The 26,674-nt window shown below is 40.8% G+C and overlaps 4 long non-coding RNA genes across 6 annotated transcripts; 3 read left to right on the top strand and 1 right to left on the bottom strand.

Moving 5' to 3' along the window:
• Positions 1-280: 280 nt before the first annotated feature.
• Positions 281-955, top strand: LOC143100208 (uncharacterized). Its single transcript, XR_012981872.1, has 2 exons — positions 281-598; positions 868-955. It is a non-coding gene; the product is annotated as an uncharacterized LOC143100208 (long non-coding RNA).
• A 6,456-nt stretch (positions 956-7,411) lies between these two features.
• On the top strand, positions 7,412-13,717 carry LOC143100205 (uncharacterized). 3 transcript variants are annotated; one of them, XR_012981867.1, is made up of 9 exons: positions 7,412-7,565; positions 7,715-7,853; positions 8,581-8,666; positions 11,677-11,765; positions 11,863-11,955; positions 12,084-12,166; positions 12,288-12,465; positions 12,634-12,766; positions 13,232-13,717. It is a non-coding gene; the product is annotated as an uncharacterized LOC143100205 (long non-coding RNA). The 3 variants fall into 3 exon arrangements; XR_012981868.1 differs by having other exon boundaries at positions 12,090-12,166; XR_012981869.1 differs by lacking the exons at positions 7,412-7,565; positions 7,715-7,853; positions 8,581-8,666 and adding an exon at positions 10,803-11,562.
• A 2,588-nt stretch (positions 13,718-16,305) lies between these two features.
• On the bottom strand, positions 16,306-21,481 carry LOC143100206 (uncharacterized). Its single transcript, XR_012981870.1, has 4 exons — positions 21,341-21,481; positions 21,049-21,187; positions 20,236-20,321; positions 16,306-17,086 (listed from the first exon to the last, which is right to left on the bottom strand). It is a non-coding gene; the product is annotated as an uncharacterized LOC143100206 (long non-coding RNA).
• Positions 21,482-24,240: 2,759 nt separating this feature from the next.
• Positions 24,241-25,049, top strand: LOC143100211 (uncharacterized). The gene is made up of 2 exons (XR_012981876.1): positions 24,241-24,454; positions 24,964-25,049. It is a non-coding gene; the product is annotated as an uncharacterized LOC143100211 (long non-coding RNA).
• Positions 25,050-26,674: the final 1,625 nt, after the last annotated feature.

Genomic DNA, 26,674 nt, shown 5'->3' on the forward strand with positions numbered 1-26,674 from the left:
GGTTTCAGCTCTGCTAGCAATGCTGTTTTATCACCGGTTTACAGATTTGTCCCAGGTCCGATTTCCGCAACTCAACTGGAAGTCAGGAAATGCGTTTAAAATACAAAACACTGATTTGGCCCAAACCTGTGATACGGATATGAGCCGAAGGACCATTTTTTCACAGCAGACCCAGGTGGTAATGATATTAATTAAGGTGCTGATTCTGCTAAATTGACTGTCCTTTCCCTACTTCATTGTCAACTGGCTGCTAAAGGGAAAAAAAGGTACTTTGGAATGGCACAAATTTAGAAACCATGGGGGTGCACTATGTTCCCATGGCCACTTCATTTCTACAGTAAGGCTGGAAAAGAAGATATAGTTGGCTCAATGTTGATCATATGCTCGTTTCATTATTTTTATTATTACCTAGCAGTGGTAAAAGTAGTCAATTGTTGTTTATGTCAGATCAAACAGTGCTATGAGACAACCCCATATTCTTGCCACGCATGCAGAAGTCCAAGCAGTAACGTTAATCAAGGATCTTTGGTTTGCGCACTATCAATCTTTTGACATGATTTGCCCGGGGTTGGACTAGGACACTGCCCAACTTTTCAAGGTAGGCTATCTGCTTTTTATCTCTGTTGGTTTATTCAGAGACAACAACAAGCAGCCGAGCGATTGATAACTTTACTGTAAGTTTATACTATTATTTTCCAGCAATATAGGCTACTACCTTAGCTTAAGCAAAACAGCCATCACAATAACTATTTTGGAAAAAACATTGATAACGCTAAAAGGATCACTGATGATAAAAAACGAGTGTAATTGTGACTACCTATTTTCAAAAAGGAATAAATGGCTAATGTTTATTTTGTGTTGTTTCAGATTGACCATGGAGATGACTGAGGAAGACAGCCTGAATATCGATGGGAACAGTGGAATTAACACGACTTAAACTTTGTCTGGGATTGCACTTCTACAGCCAGGTTGTTGAATAAAAAAATAATTAGACACTTATGTGTAAAGTTTTTTTTACCCTCCTCTTGTGTTTGTAGCCTAGCTTATGTTTATCAGTTGAGCTGTTGGGAAAACGTTACGAACTTTAGCCTGGGTGAACCTATAACGAACCTGTTAGCAAATGTGTAGCAAACAGATTTTTCAGGATAATTAGGCCTAATTACAATCACATTTCACATGTCAAATAAAGCCAGCTGATGTCTGATAAACGGGTCCGTACCACACACAATAAACGGACCCGTATTGCATATGATAATCAGATCTGGAACACGTCAGTAACACAGACTACCATACGGACCTGGGCCAGTCTTAGCCCTTATTGGTACCAGATCCGTCAAACGGATCCAGACCAATTTTGGACCGATGTGCGTTTGGACGCCGGATCAGGTCCATTATGCAGATCCGTGCCGGACGTTGTGGTAGGTGTGGCCCAGTTCCGTCCCAGTGTATTGTAGCGATCTCACCCTCAGACAAGATTCACCTTTGGCCAGGACGGCCATTTATTGGAACAGGAAGACTCATACGGACACAGACAACTACATAGGGCAACACAGGGGTAGTCTCAGCCGCACATGCTACACACAATAAGGGTTTACCACACACATCAACACGAGGATAAGCACATGAGGTACAACTAAAGAGACTAACACGCTAACAAATACACAACATGCTAAACGTAACTACAACTATTATAATCGACATTACACATTCTAGCATTCACTCGCACTGCATTCTGGGAAACACTCATTCAACGTTAGACATAAACATCCACCGATGCTACATAACCCCCTCCCGAGCCATTGTCGTCCCCGGCAATGACAGCTCAGCTCACCGCTCGCGGCTGCGTCGGTGTCAATCCCAGTGCTTAGTCCAAGTGACCGGAAAGCCTCCGGCTGCACGATAACCCATCCCGACTGGAAGGGCTCTCGGCTGCCTCTGTCACGTCAGTTCTCCCCCGAACAAGCACCAGAACCGGCCAGACATGGGTCGTGGTGTCGCTTGGGCCCTCAGTTTCCCGCCGTGCAGCTGCGCTACCTGAAACAGCAGCAAACAGTCCCACTGCAAGCCGAACCCCCGGATACGCTGGAACCCCTGGACGTTCGGTAGCCCCCTCTGGCTACTGTGACAGCTCGTGGCCGTTGCCACCTGTCCACAGTGTGCCGATCTCCAGGCGGTCAGCAGTCCACGTCGAGGTCCCTCCTCGCGCTGCCCTCTTGTAGAACTTTTGTCGGCTGTCTCTCGAGCACAACGATGCTCCACTGTGGCGGGAAATGGAGACCCCGACCCTCTCAGCAGGCTCGGGACACACAGGAACTCACACACAAAACATGAAAAACATTGCGCCGACTTGTGTCGAACGTGCGCACTTCAAACTTCAACAGTCCACAAAACGATAGCTCCCAAGGCTCTACAGGTCGACGTTACCCTCTTGGTCACTAGCTGGAGCACCGCAAGCTCCCGAACTAGCAGCTATGACTCCATCACACTCTCGACCGGCAGCTGACGCTCTTCCGTAGCTGGCGGTGTAAACCCGGCCGCTGTGGTCGTGTTCCAAGGCCGTCAGAGAGTTCGCACTCTCTATGGATGAGATCCTCGGATGACGGCAGCATCGACATCGGCGTCGAGCCGGGAACTCCTCAGCGCTGGCAGCTCTCGTCGGCTGTGCAGGGCTGGTCCCGCTGGTCGCCTGCACAGGTCCCGCGCCGGGCCGACAGGTCCTCCATCCTCCGAAGTGGCGAGCTCGGCTAGCTGGCTAGTCCTTAAAAGGACCATTGGAACATCTGCTGAGGTTCGCCGCCATCTTGTTGGTCTGGTCTTCGGCCTTCTTCTCCGTCTTGATCTGGCGTAGATCTTCGCGCCCCGGGAGGGGCCCATCCCACTTCTGACACCAATGTAGCGATCTCACCCTCAGACAAGATTCACCTTTGGCCAGGACGGCCATTTATTGGAACAGGAAGACTCATACGGACACAGACAACTACATAGGGCAACACAGGGGTAGTCTCAGCCGCACATGCTACACACAATAAGGGTTTACCACACACATCAACACGAGGATAAGCACATGAGGTACAACTAAAGAGACTAACACGCTAACAAATACACAACATGCTAAACGTAACTACAACTATTATAATCGACATTACACATTCTAGCATTCACTCGCACTGCATTCTGGGAAACACTCATTCAACGTTAGACATAAACATCCACCGATGCTACAGTATGTTTGTTATCTGGGTAGAGCTCCCCCTGCAACCAATGAAAGTAGTACAACATATTGAACAGGTCGGCCTCTTTTTAAACTGAACTACATTTCCCTTGTGCAATAAGTGCATGCCTGCTGGCAACATGGGAGATAAACAGAATAACAAGCTATAAGGTGTCCCAATATACGGAATGAATTAACTTGGGAGAGAATTCCACTCCGGGAGGTCTTTGTCTCCGTCTCCTCCATTATTTCTGCATATCTGGACACCTCAGCGGATATTACTCCTTACATAAATCCTCATGTCAAATCCAAGTTTTAATACTGTCCTGTAGTAAGAATGAACATCACAATTGTCATAATGTGGCATACCACAGCAAGGAAAATGGGTAAACATGTCATGCTTTTCTTCCAAAAAGGTAATGAAATGTTTAGGTCAACTTTACAGTTGAATATAGGGAATTGCCCAAAGGATATCTCCAGGCACCCAGCCTATTTTAAAACCAGATTCACCAAGATTCTGGCTTTTGGCTTTATGATAAGCATTGCCTATTGTCATGGTTATAGCGGGTAGTATATTTAATTGAGTGATTGCATTTTGGCTTATTTGAGAAGTATTTAAGTAGTTGAAATACTCAAATACAATCCCTCAAAGTATTTTGTTACAAACTACATTTGAGTTTTTCCAATCCTGCAAAATACAAATTACAAAATACGCTAAAGTAATTAAATAGGTATTTTAAATGCATATCATTGAAATACTGCCCATGTCTGCCTATACATCTGTATTCAACATTACCTTTCTCACCTTCCCTCCTTCTCTTTGTCTGCTGAACTTCTGCTGGCTTTCCAAACGTTAACTTTGTTGCAGCCTTTGTTCAAGTCAGGCATGGCCGCTGTCACCAGTATTGCCTGGCAATACTAGTTTTCATACATGAGGTTACACTAATAAACGTCACAAACTGCTGCTGAGCTGCGCTTATCATCTAAGTGTTTTTCCCGATGCATTGCTAACTGTCAGTGACTGACGCGAGAGAAGTGGGTTCTGTGTTGCGTTCATTTCAGTAACTGACGCGAGAGGGGTCTGTGTTGTGTTGTGGTAATTTATGGTCATTGGGTGTGCCCTGCCGTGCCGTCCACATCTCTTCAGCACAGCAGCAGCAATGGCAACTCATCTTCGTTGAAGTTTGAGGTGTTCAATGGTGTTGAAGTGAGTAATAGACCTCTGAAGTTCGCCTACAAAAAAGAACCAAAACGGTCATCTTTGCCCATATAAGGAGATCCGGTTGTTAATTGAAGCTAACTACCTATGGCAAGTTGCATTGAAAGTTAGCTCTGGGGTAGCAAAAATCTAAGTGTGCCGCCTTCACGTACCGGAGATCACAGTATCCACTCGAAGGCAGAGGACAAAAGTGCGTTCAGGAAAACGTCTGCATTTCAGACTTTTTCATCCCCGTGAGAGTTTAACAGGTGCGATAATTCAAAATCCCCATGTTATTTTCCCATAGGAAAAATCGCCAGATACCGGATGTCAAAGATGGCAGCTTTTTTGTAGGCGAACTTCAGAGGTCTATAGGCCTAAATCAACATTGAATTAGTTATTGGATGATATTAAAAAGAAGCGGAATTATTTGTGGTTGACCTGGAAATGTCAACTTGGTGATCAAAAAGTTATGAATTTCATGTTGGCTGCGAATTCAGAGCATTAAGTTACGTTGTGTCAGTGTAACGTTAGCTAGCCTAGTCTATTTGTCTATAACGTTGTTGCCATACAAATCTAAACCGCAGTAGGCTCATGTTAATCTAATGGGCTTTGAGACATCTTTTTTGTCTTGTGACAAAGTCTCCTGGTTCAATTGTTTCCAGTTTCATTTATTGTTTATAATGCTAAAGAGGAAAAATAAAACATATGGTTTGCAGTGACCACAAACAAGTTATGTCATGAATATCTAACATATTAAAGACTGTTACAAAAAAAATCTCAAAACAATTCAACTGATCCTAAAAATAAGGTATGACCACTAGAAGCAATAGAGGGTCTCCACGGATCCTTAAAAAGTATTAAAACGTCTTAAATAAAATATACATTTTTTAAGGTCTTAAAATGTATTAAATTTAGCTAATTTTCTCATCTGGGTGGAATGTAAGAAATATGTCTGGAGAGACTATTTTCCATGCTAACGTTATTTCACCAGTGCACGTCCCTGTCTAATAAGACAGTGCCAGGAGTGATTTCAGTGAAGCAGAGAAAAGCTGTGAGTTGATAAAATAGGCTGTATGTGCTCTGAGCAAAAGCTCACTTGTAGTCGGCAAACCAGTTTCCTGTTCTTTGACATGGCTGTCAACAAGCACCTGAAAATGAGTGCTTTAGTTCTACTAAAACGTAAAAATTAGAATGTACCGCCTAGAACAAGGTAGCGATGGAGTTTCTCAGACATTCGTCGTGACAGATTTACGGAGTGTCGTAAATCATATACTCTGAGGCTGTAGGGGGAGCTCTGTAGAGAAACCTGCCAGCAAAAAGTGAGAAAACAGCAAAGAAATGGCCAAAACTGCATAGTTTCTCTTTAATCACAGATCAGGGTTCCCGCGGATCCTTAAAAAGTCTTAAAAAGTCTTAAATACAACTTTCGGTTTTTAAGGCCTAAAAAAGTCTTAAATTGTCTGGGATGTCTTGAATTTTCGAAAGGGAGGTATTAAATTTGCGTATGGGACCGCCAGCGAGTGAGCGAGTGCAAGAGAGCGAGTGAAACGTTTCCATCGGTTTCGTGTATTTAAAACGCAATTGTACATGTGACTATAAGGCTACGGGAGGAAGTGTAGTGGTTGCAGAGTGAAGATGTTTTTCACGGGTGTGGTTAAAGGTGTGAAAACGGTAATGATACAGTATGTACAAATATGCCTGACGTTTTCGTGGTGTAGTCGAGGCCTGAGACATATGCAGGTAGCCTACGTGAGCGGTAGAATGAGCGGGAGAAAGAGTTGGTAAGCCAGTTAGCGATAGGGTGGCCATACATTCGAATTTAGGCCGGACATATGGATTTTAAAAGTCCTGTCCGGCGTCCGGCGCAGCCTCAAGCCGGACGCTCATTTGTCATCCTTTTTGGAGTTGCGCTGGGCATCTAGAATCTTTGCTCGGACGCAGCATCGTTTCACAAACTATGGACGTGAAGACTGCTGGTCAAATTATGCTCAGTGCTTCTGTCACTCGTCTATTTGCTGCGCAATTTATGAAGGAACGGACTGACAGAGAAAAAAAAACGTTTTCGCAATTAGGAGGAAATACTGTAGCCTACATGTTTTAAGTTGATCTGTTTGCATCTTTCCAGTGTGTGTTGCTGGCCTAGCCTAGGGAAGAAAATATCTGTCTAAGTTATAATACCTGTAATATCTGTCAGCAGCTTGATGGCAGCGTTTCCCAGTAGGCCTACTCCGCAAAAGTTGTGAAATATAACCACATATTTTTTGAATGTCGGCGATTGGCTACATAAAAAAAAAAAAAAAAACGTGCGTTCATAATACGTTCGTGCTTGAGATGAAACCAGCAGTTTTCAGCAGGATCATGCAGGAGGATCTGTCTCTTAATTAATTTTAAACAAGTATATGGTTTTACAATGTTTCAGTCAAGCTTTGGTTGGTTTAGATACAACTGGTATGCAAAATGTAAAGCAGTGGATTAACTTTAATTTGATGTACTGCATATGGGACAATAGATGCACATAGTAAATTATATAAAGTAGGCCTATTAAAATATTTAAATAGCTTAGTCTAACTATTGAAATATTAGCTTAGCTTATAATAATAATAGCTTAGTCTAAATATTGAAGGGAATCCAGTCCAGTGCACATGTCTTTGGCAACTAGCCTAGGCTACAGACACAGGTGAAGAACAGTCAGCCTCAGCCAGTAAGCACAACCAAATATATACAGCCAGCTTCAAAAGCAAGCAGCCCAGACCCTAAATTGGGCATACATAGCTGTGAAAATAATTCACACACAAATATTTTTCTTTCGCCAAAATATATTTGGTAACTTCTGTATAGACATTCAAAATGGGGTGGGGGTTAAAATAAGTAGAAAAAAAAAACTATTGCATAAAACAGTTTTAAGTTGTCATATGTATCTTTTTGCCGTGGTATAGTCTTAATTTTCCATTTAGATGTCTTGAAAAGGTCTTAAAAGTCTTTAAATTTGTACTTGGAAAATATCAACCCAGTCTCCTACTGAAAATGTAACAGTCTTACAAAATAGCATGGCGAAAAAATGTAAGGCTGTTACATTCTTTTGAAGCTGAAGCAACGTGATATCTCGTAGCTCGCGAGACCCTCATTCTGCCTGAGAAGGACTAAACCAGCAAGGTAACTACCATTTTATTCATTTCTGAGCTAGGGGTACTTCTTTTGTAAACAACTTGTTTTACATATTTATGTTTGTTTATACAGAATGTAATCGATATGTGCTTTCACAACTGATCAACAAATGTACCATTTTCTTGTGTTTGCACTAGCTTCTTAGCTAGCGTGCTAGCTAAGATACTTGACAGCAGTAGCGAGATATGTAAACATCCGGTAACGCCGAAGCTGGTTACGGTCATGTGACACACGCAACCACAAGAAAGCGGAATAGAGCGAGCCATGTGGAAAAGGGTAAGTTACGTCAATTTTGTAAACAATAATGCTGTTTTTTGTTGTTTTCGAACAAAATATAGGCCTAGTTATCCTGAACAACACTCCTTGATGGTGTACAAAGCCCACAATCGTGCGATTTTAGTGCAATTTTTCAGTACAGTTCAAAGTCGTGTAAATGTAAAAGACGTGGTCAAATTATAGGCCTACATGAATTAGCTAAATAAATCATTGTTAACCACACGTTATGCTTAAATGTTCGAAATGAGTGCAATGATTTAATTTGACATTAAATTGCTTAGTTTTAAGCAGGTCAGTCTCACAATAAGCTACTTATCCTTGGGTCTGGGTAACTCATGGGACAAAACATGTTGTTAATATAGGCTATTACCGTTTTTTCCTGAAAAAAAAGCCAATAACAACATTTCTGTGTCCAAAGTATTTCATTTCTGCAGTGTAGGCTACTATGTAGTGCAGCTTTTAATGCCCAAAGTACTGTATTTTTCTGCATATGAACTACAAATATTCCTCCAAAACCAGTGTTGACATTTGAAGTAGGCCTAGGGGAGTTATTTTTTAGTAAATAGTATTTGAATACTTACCCACAACAGTTTTATGTAGGCCTAATGTATTCTCAAGACCATTTTTGCATAGGCTCTTCCATTTTCATGTTAGAGATCTTTTTCATGTTTCAAACCTTTGAAATGATTTTACTGATGTTTCCTGTTACACCTTAATTGTGCTTCAGCAATGCCAAGACACAATCTGTGGAGCCTGGTCCTGAAGAAGAGGAGGCATGGCCTGTCCCAATGCATGCAGGGCAAAATACATTTTGTGAGTATTGCTAATATTAAATCACCTCCAGGTATACACAACTCTGTATAGGCTTGTTGCACGAGTGGCTCTTGGTGTGCTTGTTTGTTTTCCGATGGAGCCAGGTGTGTTTGAACCTGTCGCTATTGTTAATGTAATTACTGTCTACACGGACTAGGTTGGTTGTTGCACCTAGTGAATCAGCACTTTACAATAAAGAAGGATTTATGGTGTCGGAGTAAACATGTAAGGAGCAGAATATAACAGAAGATGTCGTTACAACACAGCTAACACTCCACCCGAGATAGACGAGCCCACTGAGGAGCCTTTTGTGCAATTAGTCAATAGGTCTATGTAAATAAAATGATGGGGCAAATAAAGCAGAATGGTGGTTGCTAGGTTGGCATTTAGGTGGTGGTTGCAAGGTTGTTGCTAGGGCAATTGAGATGGTTCCTAGGTTGTTGCTATGGTAGATATGGTGGTTGCTATGCTAAACATAGTGGTTGCTATGTTGGTTGCTAGATGATGACATTTGCAGACACAATGCTTTGCGTTACATCTAGAGGGATGAAACTTTGCACACTTCATGTGGGTCATGTGCAGAAGGTCTGACTTCAATTTCAGCCTCGTAGCTCCATGCTACCACCCAAAACTCCACCTCTGAAGTGGGAGTGGTCAACTTTTTTTATGTTTTTCCTTCACAGTTTTTTTTGTGGGTGTCTCAGAGATCCCACCTTTGGAGCAGTTGTCAGGGGCCTCAAGGCTGTGCAGTGCCTCTTGGTCCCATCCCTCTAGCACCTAGCGTTACCGCGCCAGAAGAGGTAAACCTTGTACGTTTCAAACCGTTTATCTCCTTCCGGGAATAATCCACCGACTCCAAACTGAGCCTGGCTTGTTTGTGATGTCCCGTTGTTCAACATATTCTGATTTCATACTTATCGGACCAACATAAGTGAGTTTTTTGGCTAAAAATGTAAAAATGGCTAAATGTTAAATCGCCAAAAAAGTAGTTTTTGCCAGCACAGTGCTTCGCGTTACAGCTAGAGAGATGAAACTTTGCACACTCCATGTGGGTCATGTGCTGAAGGTCTGACTTGAATTTCAGCCTTGTAGCGCCATGCTACCACCCACAACTCCACCTCTGAAGTGGGAGTGGTCAACCTTTTTTACGTTTTTCCTTCACAGTTTTTTTTGTGAGTGTCTCAGAGATCCCACTTTTGGAGCAGTTGTCAGGGGCCTCATGGCGGTGCCATTCGTCTTGGTCCCATCCCTCTAGCACCTAGCGTTACCGCGCCAGAAGAGAGAAACCTTGTACGTTTCGAACAGTTTATCTCCTTCCGGGAATAATCCACCGACTCCAAATTGAGCCTGGCTTGTTTGTGATGTCCCATTGTTTAACATATTCTGATTTCATACTTATCGGACCAACATAAGTGAGTTTGTTTGGCTAAAAATGACTAAACGTTAGCAATTCCGCTGCTTTGTTATTTTGCATAGCAACCACCATATGTACCCTAGCAACACCCAAGCAACCACCTTATTTACCCTAACAACACCCTAGCAACCATCTTAATTACCCTAGCAACCACTTGAATAATGTCAAGCTAGCAACCACCATAGCAACCAACATGCTTACCCTAACAACCACCATAGCAACCATGTTATTTTGCATAGCAACCACCATATCTACCCTAGCAACACCATAGCAACCATTAAAATTACCCTAGCAACAACCTAGCAACCACCATAATATGACCATAGTAACCACCATAGCAAAGCCATTACTGACCTGACAAACATATGTGTGTTTTTTGGCTAAAAATTGAAAAATGGCTAAATGTTAAATAGTCCAAAAAGATTTTTTGCAGACACAATGCTTTGCGTTACATCTAGAAGGATGAAACTTTGCACACTTCATGTGGGTCATGTGCAGAAGGTCTGACTTGAATTTCAGCCTCGTAGCTCCATGCTACCACCCAAAACTCCACCTCTGAAGTGGGAGTGGTCAACTTTTTTTATGTTTTTCCTTCACAGTTTTTTTTGTGGGTGTCTCAGAGATCCCACCTTTGGAGCAGTTGTCAGGGGCCTCAAGGCTGTGCAGTGCCTCTTGGTCCCATCCCTCTAGCACCTAGCGTTACCGCGCCAGAAGAGGTAAACCTTGTACATTTCAAACCGTTTATCTCCTTCCGGGAATAATCCACCGACTCCAAACTGAGCCTGGCTTGTTTGTGATGTCCCGTTGTTCAACATATTCTGATTTCATACTTATCGGACCATCATAAGTGAGTTTTTTTGGCTAAAAATGTAAAAATGACTAACGTTAGCAATTCCGCTGCTTTGTTATTTTGCACGCTACCTAACGGTGTCCAGCCTCTATGACAGTTTCTCCAATCATCATACAGAAGCTCGGCGTCCGGGCCATCCCACTGTCCCATGTTCCATGGTTTTTTGATGGATCGTGTCACAGCAATGTATTACGGGTGCGAAATCACGATAAATGACCGGCAAAACCTTACTGCTGAACAAACTAGCCATGAAGATAAACAATTTTTCAGCATGTTCTAGTTGGAATATAGTAGGCTAGAAGCTAATGTAATAGTGTTATTTGATGCGATTTCCCGTGATATTTTAGAGGAGGCTGCGCTTCCCCTGTAGTCTTAGAGCAATCGCCTCTAGATTATATCTATCGAAGATGACATTCAATGGAAGAACAATTCTTTTAGTATGATCACAATCTGGCCCTGAGTTTTGATAAAAATGATATTGACATGGCAACACAAACCTAATTGATAATGGATTTTAAGGGGGGGTTTTTCGGTTACGGTTCATTTAGGGCCAAAGTATCTTGAGGCCTTTTGGACCAATGACAGGAAGGCTGAGCTGCTGAACATGTACACTAATAGGGGTGTGTCAAGTGGTATGTATAAATGAAAGTGGTGTTAAGGTTTGTTTTTGTGTCAATCCTTTCTTGAAGTTCAGAAAAGGAACCTTAACATTTGTTTTTAATGACACTGAGCGTACTGTCTTACAGATGCTTTGGGGGTGAGAGGCCATACGTTGACCCTGATATCAGTGGCACACATTGCCGGATGGCAATTGGCCGTCTGATAAAAGAACATGGTATGACTGGCATTCTATGTTTTCAATTTCCTTATTTAAAGATCAAAATGATGCAGACTACTGAATCTGATTACACTTTAACACCCTTCTATCTCAGCACTGAGTCAGGGTTTGTCTCGGCCTGAATATCTGCCACAACACAGGCCGCCTTGGTGGCCTGAGGAGTTGCCCTTTGTCTCAGTCAGTGACGGTACGTTAATATTGAATAACCAGCTATTACTGTTTCAACTGCATGCACACAGCTGTTGCAACATGATTTGACTTTAACTTTGTTCCTCACTATGGTCATTTTGATACACTTTGATGCATTTTTTAAAGGAAAAGGTGAAGGGCGTAAAGCTTTCACTGCTGAAAAGCTGAGGCAGGTGGTACGCTCATACAATGCGTATTACAATCTCCAGGTATATATACAATTGTATGAACCTGTCTAAAACCTTTTGCATACCAGTGTGTTTTACAGACTAAAACAGATTTGTACATACATATCTAACAATAATGCGCTTTTCCTTTAATCTGCTGCAGCAGTCTGTTGAGGCACCACCATCACCCCCATCAACAGCAACACCAGCAGCAGCAGAAACACCTGCTGCGCCTCTCACCCCCCCCCCCCATGAGGTAAGGATGCTAGGCACCAGCAGCAGCATCACTACCAGCAGCAGCATCACCACTACCAGCCTTTAATGCAGATTTCAATCCCCAGGTATATATGTACAATTGTATCAAGCTGTCTAAATTGCTGTAGTTTTGCTTCATTCCTTAAAAACACAGAAAATACTTTAAAAGAGAAGGATGAATGATTTCAAGTGCAACCATTGTGTTTAAAGACATTTGTACATACATATCTAACAACGATGCGCTTTTCCCTTAGTCAGAGAATGTGCAGCAGTTTGTTGAGGCACCACCAGCAACAGTAGCAACAGTAGCAGTACCAGCTGTCAGTGGCAGTGGCAGGAGCAGCACCAACAGCAGCACAAACACCATCAGCACCACAAACACATCAGGTCACTTTACACGGGTGTATAGAATCAAGCACCTAGAATAGATTATGAATGCAGACTGGTGCTTGATTAGGCTATATAGTGTGAAGGAGCCTGATGAAACCCATCATGGGTGTCATGAAGGGCATGAATAACGTGACTCATTGTTGATGGTCATAACGTTATATCTTCCACCGTTCACATTTTAGTTAAAGATAACAAATATGCTCCTGTTTTTATTTTTACCAAATTTGTAACGTTGTTCACCGCTTGTTATGTAGCCTAAGTAAAGTTGATGGGTTTCATCAGGTCCCTTTCCACAGGTGTATACAATCAAGCACCTAGATTATGAATGCATTTGGTGCTTGATTATACTCCTGTGGAAAGGGACCTTATGAAAGCCATGAATAGGCTACTGTTAGGACAATTGCAGACATTCCTTGTATTGTTTTGGCATAACTGTTAAACTTGTTTGCTTTTGTCTTTTAGGTTCCAGACCAGACCAGTGGTGATGACCATGTATGACATTACGTGTGTGCCTGTCTGTGCACACCTGTCAACCATACATCTCTGACAATGTTGCTAGCAGCATACTAACATACATTCTTACAAACATGTAACCATATCTGTGCACATACCATTTAACCATACTGAGACTTATCTGAGATCTACACTGAGACATTCTGAGAACTATATTGTTGTGTGAGGACTATACTCACTAACTATATGGAACATGTATACCTGTGAATCATATTTGTCAACCATTCATACCTTTGAATCAGTTCAGAGTTACCACTGATAAATAAATCTGTTTTAGGATATGATCATTGATTGGCATTATCGAGTTATATATATATATATATATATACACACACACACAACTGTGATTTTTACTTTAAGCTTACATTGGTAAGTGTTCATTAGTGTATTCTGAGTATCATTCTGCTGTATTAAAACAAAGAATGTTGATCAATATTGAATTGACCATTTATTTTTACTGACTGTCATATACTCTAAGCTAACATCTAACCAAGTAAGTGGTTTTCAAGAATACTGTAAGACTGTGTAATCTGAATAATCATACTGTAAGTAATATAATGTTATACACAGCAACTTTTTTGCATTTACATGCAATGGTAATTCCCTGGAATTGCATTTTCTAGTTATTGTTGTAATCTGACATGTACTATACCATAATTAAAATTAGATAGATACAATGTGTCTTAATAGGCCTATAGTAAAAATACATTATATGTAGCCAACTGTTCCAGCAAGGAGGAAGATGGGGTATGGATATTGGCCATGCATATCCACTCCTAGGCCTATTCTCCTACACTCCCCCTGTAGCCTAGTAGCCAGCATTACATTTAAATCTCTCACTTTGGCCTATGGGACACCGACTGGATCTGCTCCTTGTTATTTCAATTCAATGATCAAGATGTACAGTACTTCCCCAACCGCCATGCTGTCTTCTGATTACCATTTGTTCTGTCGACTAGGCCTACTCATGAACGCTAAATTCAAGACTTCCTCAGTGGTTCCATGTGGGTGCAATAAGTAGTGCTCTCTGTTCCTGTGATAGTTTACAGTGTTTTTAAAAGGCGTCTAAAGGCACATTTGTTCAACATGCACTTAGTCCATTAAGCAGTAAGCACTATAACTTGTTATTATATCATTGATTGAATGGGCATTTGTTTATTAGCCTATTGCTATTGTCCTAATTACAGTCTGACCAACATATTCATTTGTTACCTGTTCAATTTAAGTGTTATATTGTTATCTATTTATGTTGCTTTGAACAGCAAAGATTAGGATAACCTCCTTATTCTTCAGCCAAGCAGGTAGGCCTACGGGGCGTTGCCTAGCAACAAGGGTCAGAAGTAGCCTACACGTTTTTCGATATTTTGTGGAATTATAGTTATTTTCATTGAATGCCAATGTCGTGAGTAATGTACCAACTTGCTTTAACTATTTCTATACATATTATACCCAGCAAAAGTCGTCTGTGCCAGTGTTTTGCATCCTAACAATATTTTGTTTATGTTTTAATACAAAACCGTTTTAATGAACTACAAATTCGGCGCCATTGTTATAAAGCAGCGTTGAAATGACGCTACACGTCATGGGGCATGTAGTCTAATTACAGAAATAGCTATAATTTCAAAATTACAAAAATATTTTTATACATAACATGAGAAACATGCTTGAATTATTAAGAGGTATCACCTGCTTGACTATAAAGTCAAAAGCTTGCAACATTTGTAATATTTTAAAATAAATGTAATTTTCCCATTTTTGCACATGAGGTACACAAATGACAGAAACATTATTTATAACACATATCTTAAGTAATAAGCATACCAAATTTCAGACAAATCTGACCAGTGGTTCCACAATTTTGGCAACTCAAAATATTAAATTTTTACACCTTTGAGGGGCGCTACTGAGGTAACCGGGGTACCTGGGGCATTAAAAATTCTTGGAGATGCTTCCTTGCATCCGGATGAACAACATATGCTATTTTATTTCACCCTCTGAATATTTTAATTTTTCCTCAACTGGGCAAAATATGACCATGCGTAGCCTACATTTGGATGAGCATGGCATGATGAGAACGTAAAGCAATAGTTTCAAATTTGGCAAAAAACATTTCACATGGACTTAAAGGCAGAGGAAGCTTTTGAGGGTTTGGGATGGCATCATCAACCCAACTTGGTGAGCATCCAAAACTGTCAGAAAATGCAGCCGAATGGCTGTGTGGATGGTACTTTGCAGGGCTGTCGCATAGGTCAAAACTGACCAGCAGGGTGATGTCATGCAAATCATGTTTATTTCATATCAAAACACTTGCATATATCAGATAAAAGCACAATATAGATGTTATGAGGTGCTTGGTTTGATCCATGAACTTTTGTGCATCCAAAACTGTCAGAAAATGCAGCCGAATGGCTGTGTGGATGGTACTTTGCAGGGCTGTCGCGTAGGTCAAAACTGACCAGCAGGGTGATGTCATGCAAATCATGTTTATTTCATATCAAAACACTTGCATATATCAGATAAAAGCACAATATAGATGCTATGAGGTGCTTGGTTTGATCCATGAACTTTTGTGCATCCAAAACTGTCAGAAAATGCAGCCGAATGGCTGTGTGGATGGTACTTTGCAGGGCTGTCGTGTAGGTCAAAACTGACCAGCAGGGTGATGTCATGCAAATCATGTTTATTTCATATCAAAACACTTGCATATATCAGATAAAAGCACAATATAGATGTTATGAGGTGCTTGGTTTGATCCATGAACTTTTGTGCATCTAAAACTGTCAGAAAATGCAGCCGAATGGCTGTGTGGATGGTACTTTGCAGGGCTGTCGCATTGAACCGTTTGCCCCGTGTTATCCCTGGTAAATATATATATATATATATATATGAGCAAAGTGTGACAATAGAATTCTAACTATTGGTAGTGCAGCTGCTGGTGGTGGTGCTACTGCTGCTTATTACTATATTTCTTTTACAGCATAATAATAGATATTTTTGTGTAAAGTCAAAGAAAAGATGGCAGGTGGGAAAAATACACTTTATTATACACAAGAAGGCAACACAGAACATTAATTACAGATTAATTACAGTGAATTTGTCAGTTTTATTTGGTAAGGCACAACCACTTCTGGGGAACTATGTATGTACTTCTCTCTGTACCTTCTTTGTCAAGGGGTATAGGTGTTTGTACTGGTCTGAGCGATGGTGTCATAACTTTTACTTTTTACTATAAAAAAAAATCTTGTATGAGCTCTATCTTCATATTGTGATGACTATCATATCTTGCTTTAACATAATCAATAATGATATTATAGCAACTATTTAGTGTGCTAAATTTTTGTGTTTGTTTTGTCAGCCACTGTTTGATCTCTTGATTACTACCACTACGCCTCCCACTATGTAGAGCTGTGACAATTGATGAATCAATTGATCATAAATGAACAATGAAATTAATCATTAGTTGCAGCCCAGCTTTGATCGACCACCACCAGAGAAAATCACCTGCTGAAGCGCTAAGGCGTGGGCCAGATGTGATGTTGATTTGTTCATATGGATAAATGTCATAATCATGAAACAACTGAGCATAATTGCTGTGATGGTTTGTGCTGGTGGTGCCGCTCCTGCTCCTGCTGCTGGTGCTCCTGCTGGTGTTGGTGGTGCCGTTCCGGCTGCTCCTGCTGCTGCTCCTGTTGCCGCTGCTACTGCTGCTGGTGGTGCCGCTCCTGCTGCTCCTGATGATGCTGCCGCTGGTGCTGCCGCTCCTGATGCTGCTGCTGGTGCTGATGCTGCTGCTGGTGCAGACACCTAGTGTAAATATGACATGAATTTATAGAGCAAAATATAACTAACCACATTTAAATGGTGAAATGTGATTCTTGAAAACACACCATGGTCAGTAATGGCGTTGCTAGGGTAATTTGAATGTTTGCTATGGTGTTGCTAGGGTAGATATGGTGGTTGCTATGCAAAATAACATGGTTGCTATGGTGGTTGTTAGGGTAAGCATGTTGGTTGCTATGGTGGTTGCTAGCTTGACATTATTCAAGTGGTTGCTAGGGTAATTAAGATGGTTGCTAGGGTGTTGCTAGGGTAAATAAGGTGGTTGCTTGGGTGTTGCTAGGGTACATATGGTGGTTGCTATGCAAAATAACAAAGCAGCGGAATTGCTAACGTTTAGCCATTTTTACATTTTTAGCCAAAAAAAACTCACTTATGTTGGTCCGATAAGTATGAAATCAGAATATGTTGAACAACAGGACATCACAAACAAGCCAGGCTCAGTTTGGAGTCGGTGGATTATTCCCGGAAGGAGATAAACGGTTTGAAACGTACAAGGTTTACCTCTTCTGGCGCGGTAACGCTAGGTGCTAGAGGGATGGGACCAAGAGGCACTGCACAGCCTTGAGGCCCCTGACAACTGCTCCAAAGGTGGGATCTCTGAGACACTCACAAAAAAAACTGTGAAGGAAAAACCTAAAAAAGGTTGACCATTCCCACTTCAGAGGTGGAGTTGTGGGTGGTAGCATGGCGCTACAAGGCTGAAATTCAAGTCAGACCTTCAGCACATGACCCACATGGAGTGTGCAAAGTTTCATCTCTCTAGCTGTAACGCAAAGCACTGTGCTGGCAAAAACTACTTTTTTGGCGATTTAACATTTAGCCATTTTTACATTTTTAGCCAAAAAAACTCACTTATGTTGGTCCGATAAGTATGAAATCAGAATATGTTGAACAACAGGACATCACAAACAAGCCAGGCTCAGTTTGGAGTCGGTGGATTATTCCCGGAAGGAGATAAACGGTTTGAAATGTACAAGGTTTACCTCTTCTGGCGCGGTAACGCTAGGTGCTAGAGGGATGGGACCAAGAGGCACTGCACAGCCTTGAGGCCCCTGACAACTGCTCCAAAGGTGGGATCTCTGAGACACCCACAAAAAAAACTGTGAAGGAAAAACATAAAAAAAGTTGACCACTCCCACTTCAGAGGTGGAGTTTTGGGTGGTAGCATGGAGCTACGAGGCTGAAATTCAAGTCAGACCTTCTGCACATGACCCACATGAAGTGTGCAAAGTTTCATCCTTCTAGATGTAACGCAAAGCATTGTGTCTGCAAAAAATCTTTTTGGACTATTTAACATTTAGCCATTTTTCAATTTTTAGCCAAAAAACACACATATGTTTGTCAGGTCAGTAATGGCTTTGCTATGGTGGTTACTATGGTCATATTATGGTGGTTGCTAGGTTGTTGCTAGGGTAATTTTAATGGTTGCTATGGTGTTGCTAGGGTAGATATGGTGGTTGCTATGCAAAATAACATGGTTGCTATGGTGGTTGTTAGGGTAAGCATGTTGGTTGCTATGGTGGTTGCTAGCTTGACATTATTCAAGTGGTTGCTAGGGTAATTAAGATGGTTGCTAGGGTGTTGTTAGGGTAAATAAGGTGGTTGCTTGGGTGTTGCTAGGGTACATATGGTGGTTGCTATGCAAAATAACAAAGCAGCGGAATTGCTAACGTTTAGTCATTTTTAGCCAAACAAACTCACTTATGTTGGTCCGATAAGTATGAAATCAGAATATGTTGAACAATGGGACATCACAAACAAGCCAGGCTCAATTTGGAGTCGGTGGATTATTCCCGGAAGGAGATAAACTGTTCGAAACGTACAAGGTTTCTCTCTTCTGGCGCGGTAACGCTAGGTGCTAGAGGGATGGGACCAAGACGAATGGCACCGCCATGAGGCCCCTGACAACTGCTCCAAAAGTGGGATCTCTGAGACACTCACAAAAAAAACTGTGAAGGAAAAACGTAAAAAAGGTTGACCACTCCCACTTCAGAGGTGGAGTTGTGGGTGGTAGCATGGCGCTACAAGGCTGAAATTCAAGTCAGACCTTCAGCACATGACCCACATGGAGTGTGCAAAGTTTCATCTCTCTAGCTGTAACGCGAAGCACTGTGCTGGCAAAAACTACTTTTTTGGCGATTTAACATTTAGCCATTTTTACATTTTTAGCCAAAAAACTCACTTATGTTGGTCCGATAAGTATGAAATCAGAATATGTTGAACAACGGGACATCACAAACAAGCCAGGCTCAGTTTGGAGTCGGTGGATTATTCCCGGAAGGAGATAAACGGTTTGAAACGTACAAGGTTTACCTCTTCTGGCGCGGTAACGCTAGGTGCTAGAGGGATGGGACCAAGAGGCACTGCACAGCCTTGAGGCCCCTGACAACTGCTCCAAAGGTGGGATCTCTGAGACACCCACAAAAAAAACTGTGAAGGAAAAACATAAAAAAAGTTGACCACTCCCACTTCAGAGGTGGAGTTTTGGGTGGTAGCATGGAGCTACGAGGCTGAAATTGAAGTCAGACCTTCTGCACATGACCCACATGAAGTGTGCAAAGTTTCATCCCTCTAGATGTAACGCAAAGCATTGTGTCTGCAAATGTCATCATCTAGCAACCAACATAGCAACCACTATGTTTAGCATAGCAACCACCATATCTACCATAGCAACAACCTAGGAACCATCTCAATTGCCCTAGCAACAACCTTGCAACCACCACCTAAATGCCAACCTAGCAACCACCATTCTGCTTTATTTGCCCCATCATTTTATTTACATAGACCTATTGACTAATTGCACAAAAGGCTCCTCAGTGGGCTCGTCTATCTCGGGTGGAGTGTTAGCTGTGTTGTAACGACATCTTCTGTTATATTCTGCTCCTTACATGTTTACTCCGACACCATAAATCCTTCTTTATTGTAAAGTGCTGATTCACTAGGTGCAACAACCAACCTAGTCCGTGTAGACAGTAATTACATTAACAATAGCGACAGGTTCAAACACACCTGGCTCCATCGGAAAACAAACAAGCACACCAAGAGCCACTCGTGCAACAAGCCTATACAGAGTTGTGTATACCTGGAGGTGATTTAATATTAGCAATACTCACAAAATGTATTTTGCCCTGCATGCATTGGGACAGGCCATGCCTCCTCTTCTTCAGGACCAGGCTCCACAGATTGTGTCTTGGCATTGCTGAAGCACAATTAAGGTGTAACAGGAAACATCAGTAAAATCATTTCAAAGGTTTGAAACATGAAAAAGATCTCTAACATGAAAATGGAAGAGCCTATGCAAAAATGGTCTTGAGAATACATTAGGCCTACATAAAACTGTTGTGGGTAAGTATTCAAATACTATTTACTAAAAAATAACTCCCCTAGGCCTACTTCAAATGTCAACACTGGTTTTGGAGGAATATTTGTAGTTCATATGCAGAAAAATACAGTACTTTGGGCATTAAAAGCTGCACTACATAGTAGCCTACACTGCAGAAATGAAATACTTTGGACACAGAAATGTTGTTATTGGCTTTTTTTTCAGGAAAAAACGGTAATAGCCTATATTAACAACATGTTTTGTCCCATGAGTTACCCAGACCCAAGGATAAGTAGCTTATTGTGAGACTGACCTGCTTAAAACTAAGCAATTTAATGTCAAATTAAATCATTGCACTCATTTCGAACATTTAAGCATAACGTGTGGTTAACAATGATTTATTTAGCTAATTCATGTAGGCCTATAATTTGACCACGTCTTTTACATTTACACGACTTTGAACTGTACTGAAAAATTGCACTAAAATCGCACGATTGTGGGCTTTGTACACCATCAAGGAGTGTTGTTCAGGATAACTAGGCCTATATTTTGTTCGAAAACAACAAAAAACAGCATTATTGTTTACAAAATTGACGTAACTTACCCTTTTCCACATGGCTCGCTCTATTCCGCTTTCTTGTGGTTGCGTGTGTCACATGACCGTAACCAGCTTCGGCGTTACCGGATGTTTACATATCTCGCTACTGCTGTCAAGTATCTTAGCTAGCACGCTAGCTAAGAAGCTAGTGCAAACACAAGAAAATGGTACATTTGTTGATCGATCAGTTGTGAAAGCACATATCGATTACATTCTGTATAAACAAACATAAATATGTAAAACAAGTTGTTTACAAAAGAAGTACCCCTAGCTCAGAAATGAATAAAATGGTAGTTACCTTGCTGGTTTAGTCCTTCTCAGGCAGAATGAGGGTCTCGCGAGCTACGAGATATCACGTTGCTTCAGCTTCAAAAGAATGTAACAGCCTTACATTTTTTCGCCATGCTATTTTGTAAGACTGTTACATTTTCAGTAGGAGACTGGGTTGAAAATATGCAGATACCCTGCAGATGCATCAGAGTATATATTGGATTATGACCTAAAGATTCTTAGCGTTTGCCCTTTTGTTTTTCAAATCAGTATTACAGTGTATGAATGATGATGATTATGATGATGATACTCTGTTTTAATGCTGTAGTAATATTATTCTAATAAATTATTTTGTCTGTCCTATTTCTCTCTCTCTCACACTCTCATTTAACAGTTCACACCACCAGAAGGTGCAGTGCAACCAAATCCACCAAGACCCCCCAGTACACGTAAATCCCCCAAGCCCCCCCAGGACACATAAATCACTCAACAACATAGAATGACAAAATGCCACCCCAAATTGTCAGATGGCACAGTTCATGTCGTAAGTTCACTGTATGTTTTTTATGTATAATGTAACCCTTAGCTGAAAAAGTTGGAAAGTCCTTATAGGGTGACTTATTTCTCCTATTTTAGTCAGTGTCAAACCACTGCATAAAAACTTATAATACACTGGTGTAAATAAAGTGCATTAAAAATGGTCAACTCCAGGTGATTCTCTTTCACAGAAAAGCCCAAGGACTCGGAACATGAAGCCAAAGAAGTAGATGATGACTCGGCCCAGTGACACCAAATGGAAAAGCCCATCGCAGTAGTCAACCCTACTGGAGATGAATGCATCAATAAGTTATCTAAATCATGTTTTGACATTAGACATCTAAGTTTGGCCATGTTTTTGAGGCGTATGACTCTGCCACTGCACATGGTTTGTAGAGAGAGGCATGCACACTCTATTCTGTGAGATGAAAATGTTTGCATGGCTCTGATTGGAAATTGCCAGAAGGGATAGGTCAAGCAGGAGCAGTGTGAAAGGCGTCCTAATTGCTTGAGTGGGAGGGGAAACGTCTAATGGCCACCTTACACCAAAAAAGTTTGACAAGATTTGGGAAAGATTCTTAAAAGATTGTAGTATTTTAACTAATGCCCCCCATTCAAGCTTTACTCAAAAGACTCCAATCTTTGAAGAATCTTTCCCAAATCTTGTCAAAGTTGTTTGGTGTAAGGAGGCCATTAGTCTAATAGCCTTGCACCAAACCACCAAAGTACTCATGACTGTCAGGTAGGGGTGTGACGGTATTTTAACACTATTTCAAAAAATGTCCAGTGATGACATATTACAGCAAAAACCTTTTATAGACTATTTCTTTGTACAGTGTACTCATGCAATGGGCAGCAATCGTGAGCTGTTTGCTTAATGTTATAGTTGTGAAAACATTAGAAAATGTTATGGGCTTGAAATTGCATACAATACCTGATGTATTTTTTCATGTTACATGAATTAAAATGAAGTGTTATTTATATAAGATCGTACTTATGTAGTTAAAAAAAATATTGAAAGGTGAATAGTCTCTTGTAGCCTATTAGTGTGTTTAGTCAGAAGTTGCAGAGCATCTTCAAAAGGATGAACACCCATATGCTCTATGGCCTTGAAGGATTTGTTATTTATGCATGCAATAAAATGATATTAATAAACGGTCATTGAGTCCATGTTCTTGTCTCAACACAGCAAGTTAGTTTACTTGTTGCCCTCCCCCCCCCCTCTCTCCTCCTATAGGGCTCATTCTCTCAATGCATTTATTCATGGTTGTAACCCTGATAGCACAGGGGCGTTGAATCCACGTTGAATCAACCTCCGCCGCTTCAAACAAACGTGGATTCAACGCCCCTCAACGCTCCTTTGCTATCTGGGAATAGCATACATCTAAATGTAGGTGACCATACTCATCTTTGCAATTCTGTCTTTGTTTCAGTCGAGTTATTTACACAGGCAAATACGTAGGCTAGCAAGTTCACAGTAAAGGAATGACTGATTTGATCATTCCATGTGTGAATTTTAATGTGTGCTCTCGTTTTGATGCAGTGTTGCCTCCTGAAACGCTTACGCAGGTGTCGTGCGTGCATGCATGCAAACGTTATGGGCCACTAAATGAAAGTATCCAGTTCCCAGATCAGTTCATATTTCATTATTAAAGTATAACAATGTTATATGTGAAAACAAAGACTTAACAGTTAGCGTGAGGAGATGGCATGTAGGCTAATGAGAGCTGTCAATTGTGTAACCTAGCTTAAGTGTAAACTAGAAAGCTGTTTCGTACATCTCATCCAGGGTTTTGGTCTGTAGAAGTTACAATTTTTTTTTTTTACGTTCTTCACGTTTTCATGCCGTTGATTCATCGTTGAATTTCGGTCGTCTGACAAACCGTTTCCCAAATAGTTGCTAACCTGTTAGTTGGTTGGCAATGCGGAAATTGCATTGCAACCAGCTAAGTTGCTAACTTTGTTAGCAGCTAGGAAACGCAACCCTGACCAATCAACGTTGATTCGACCTTCTTTGCTATCTGGGTAGCCTCCATACATTTCCGTTGGTTCCTTAAAACATGTACATTTAACTATTAGAACTTTATTACTGCTACAAACAATGTTAACTTGACTTATACATTCTTGTTCTCTGGATAGGTAATACTGACAATCGCGCAAGCGTAGAACCGATCATGTAGTGTCGTAAACCATCGTAAAAGACGTTGAAGTTCTGCGCATGCGCAAGATTATGCGCATGCGCAGAACGGATCTGGCAGGCGGTACGGATCGTGTACTGACAACAGCCACTCCCCGATGTGAGTCGCTACACTCTAAACCCAGATTTAGTTGTAATAAATATGTTAGGTGGTCACTACTAATGTTTGTGTGTTTTGTGAAAACTCTTATGTCATAACTAAAAGAAATGAGTTGATTGTACTATTTAAGTGAAATATACAGTGCACTGATCATGTTAAGCAGAGACAACGATAAATGTTATGTTTTTGCAAGGCAGAGGAGGGGTCTAATAAAAATTCTGCCCATCAACCGTTCCTCCTGCTTCTCAGTCCAGATGAATGACTCCATGCCTCGTGCTGCTGTGACAAATAGGCTACTACATCAAATGGTGGGTGAACTTTCTGATGAACTTGTTGAAAAATTAAAATTCTGATGAAATAACCGAAAATTATGTTCAGTTTGACCAATAGTTAGCTAAATGTTTGTTTACGTGATTAACTTACATTAACCTGAGAAAAGTAAGGTAACATTAGCTCTGTTGTTAGCATGCTAGTAGTCTTTCGGACAGTTAGCTCATGGTAGCTACCTTCCAATGGGTGTGTATGCCAGATTATAACAATATCACATATGTTTTCGTGTAAATATACTTGTCTTGGTGCTACTAAGTTTAATTCAGACTTTATCATTGAAATAGGTGTTTCTGTCTGTAGACAGTTTTAGCTAACCATAGCAGCACATGTTGGTTAGCTTTTGGCTAATGTTAGCCGATGTCCATTCACTTATTTGTTGCATTCATAGGTGATATAACAAACTTTTATTTCAACTGTGTAAATGAACATGGACTAAAAAATTGTTTTCTTATGTTCTTTTTTATAGGTTCTTCGTCTTTTTTTATAGGTTCTTCATCTACAGTGGATGTGGAATATTTATGAGTTTAAATGTTGTTTGTTCATGTTTTATCAATAATAAAAGGCATTCCTATACATTGTGATGAATTTCTTTTCAATTTTTAATAAAACAATTAAATTAATACAGTACCCTAATCTTAAAATAAAAAAACAATAGGCCTATCTACAGAACTTAGTTCATATTTTAATGAATTTGTTAACATGCATTTTAACCTAGTTATTTTATACAACTGCAACTTCTGAAACAATAAGTTAAGTGAACTAAAGATTTTTAGTAAAGACTAATGTAAGCTTAATTTGTCTACAGCATCAACATAAGGTTGTTAGCTGACACAACTAAACATGTTTAGTTTTATGTTTTGTAAAAACTAGAATGGTTTAAGGCAATCGGTTTCCACGCAATTTTCTAGTAATGACAACTAGTTCGGGTTTAGAGTGTACCGGATGTGAGTCGCGCATGCGTCACTTTGCTACTTTGCGACTACCTGTGCTGTTAGCCACAGAATAATGACATTAGCCTACACAGCAGTAATGTATTATTTAGCATCACATTTTCACGGCATGATCTCTAATGTCAGTTCTAGATTAGAGGCTGAAGTAGCCTGCTAGCGAGAGACTTCTGTAATATCAATAAAAATTGACCTACATAAGAAGTTTGTTCACTGCTGGCAAGTAAGTAAGCAATCAAGCACAACAAAGGCTGTCACTTGAATGGCGTTTGCTAACGTTAGCAATCAAACAATCTTAGATAGCTAAAACGTTTTTGAAACAGAAAAGTGAATTATTTTATTTATTTCAGTCGGGTCCCTTGGCGTTATGCCGTAAAACCTATCAATCTGAGCATGCGTGACTCACATCGGGTAGCGACTCACATCGGGGAGTGACAACTGTTCTTCAGAAAATCTATAGGTGACGTCACAGACGCTTTGTCCATATTTTTTACAGTCTATTCTATGGTCCCGACACGGCGAACCGGACCCCGACGCGCAGCGGAGGGGTCTTGTTCCGCCCTGAAGGGACCTATCTCCCGACAATGACCGGCGTTCTATACATTATCCCGCTTATTACACGGCTACTTACCAAAACGACACAATAAATCCATGATATGACTCTTTAGCCTACATAGCCTAGGTAGCCTATTTGTTACCGTTTCATCATGGCTTTTGCTGAGAAACAAATAGTTCGCAACAACACACGCTGAACTTGAATCAAACATTCTTTAGAACACAGCTGATCAACCGTCTGCTTTCACTTTTGAATGAAGTTCCAATCCTTGCGTAGTGATATGAAATAATTGACTTAGAAGCACAAAGCCCATTTTCCTTCACAGCGGTCTGTTATACTTAGGAACGGTCTGTTATTCAGATTGTTCAAAGCAGACCGCCGAACGTTGGGAAGGCCCATTCAAGTGAATGGAGCATTCTGCAGCATTATGAAGAGCCGTGTAATAGGCTAAGCATCCGTTAAAAACAGTGAAAATGATTACTGTTGGCATTGGTCTGTTATATTACCAAACTGATTGGTAGAAGTGTCAAAACAATAGTAACAGTAGCCTAGTGGGCTATTATTACTACTATTATGATTATTAACATTATTGGTTCTCATATGGTGGTCAATTCAATGACGTCAATTCCATATCATAAATTTTGACGCTTTTTTTCTTGATATCAAATCAACGTTTATTTAACATTAATCATATT

The sequence above is a fragment of the Alosa pseudoharengus genome, unplaced genomic scaffold (genome assembly GCF_046254945.1).
Source record: "Alosa pseudoharengus isolate Yale_2024_CS ecotype anadromous, Long Island Sound unplaced genomic scaffold, YU_APseudo_1.1 YU_APseudo_1.1_scf_3, whole genome shotgun sequence".
NCBI classification, from domain to species: Eukaryota; Metazoa; Chordata; class Actinopteri; order Clupeiformes; family Clupeidae; genus Alosa; species Alosa pseudoharengus.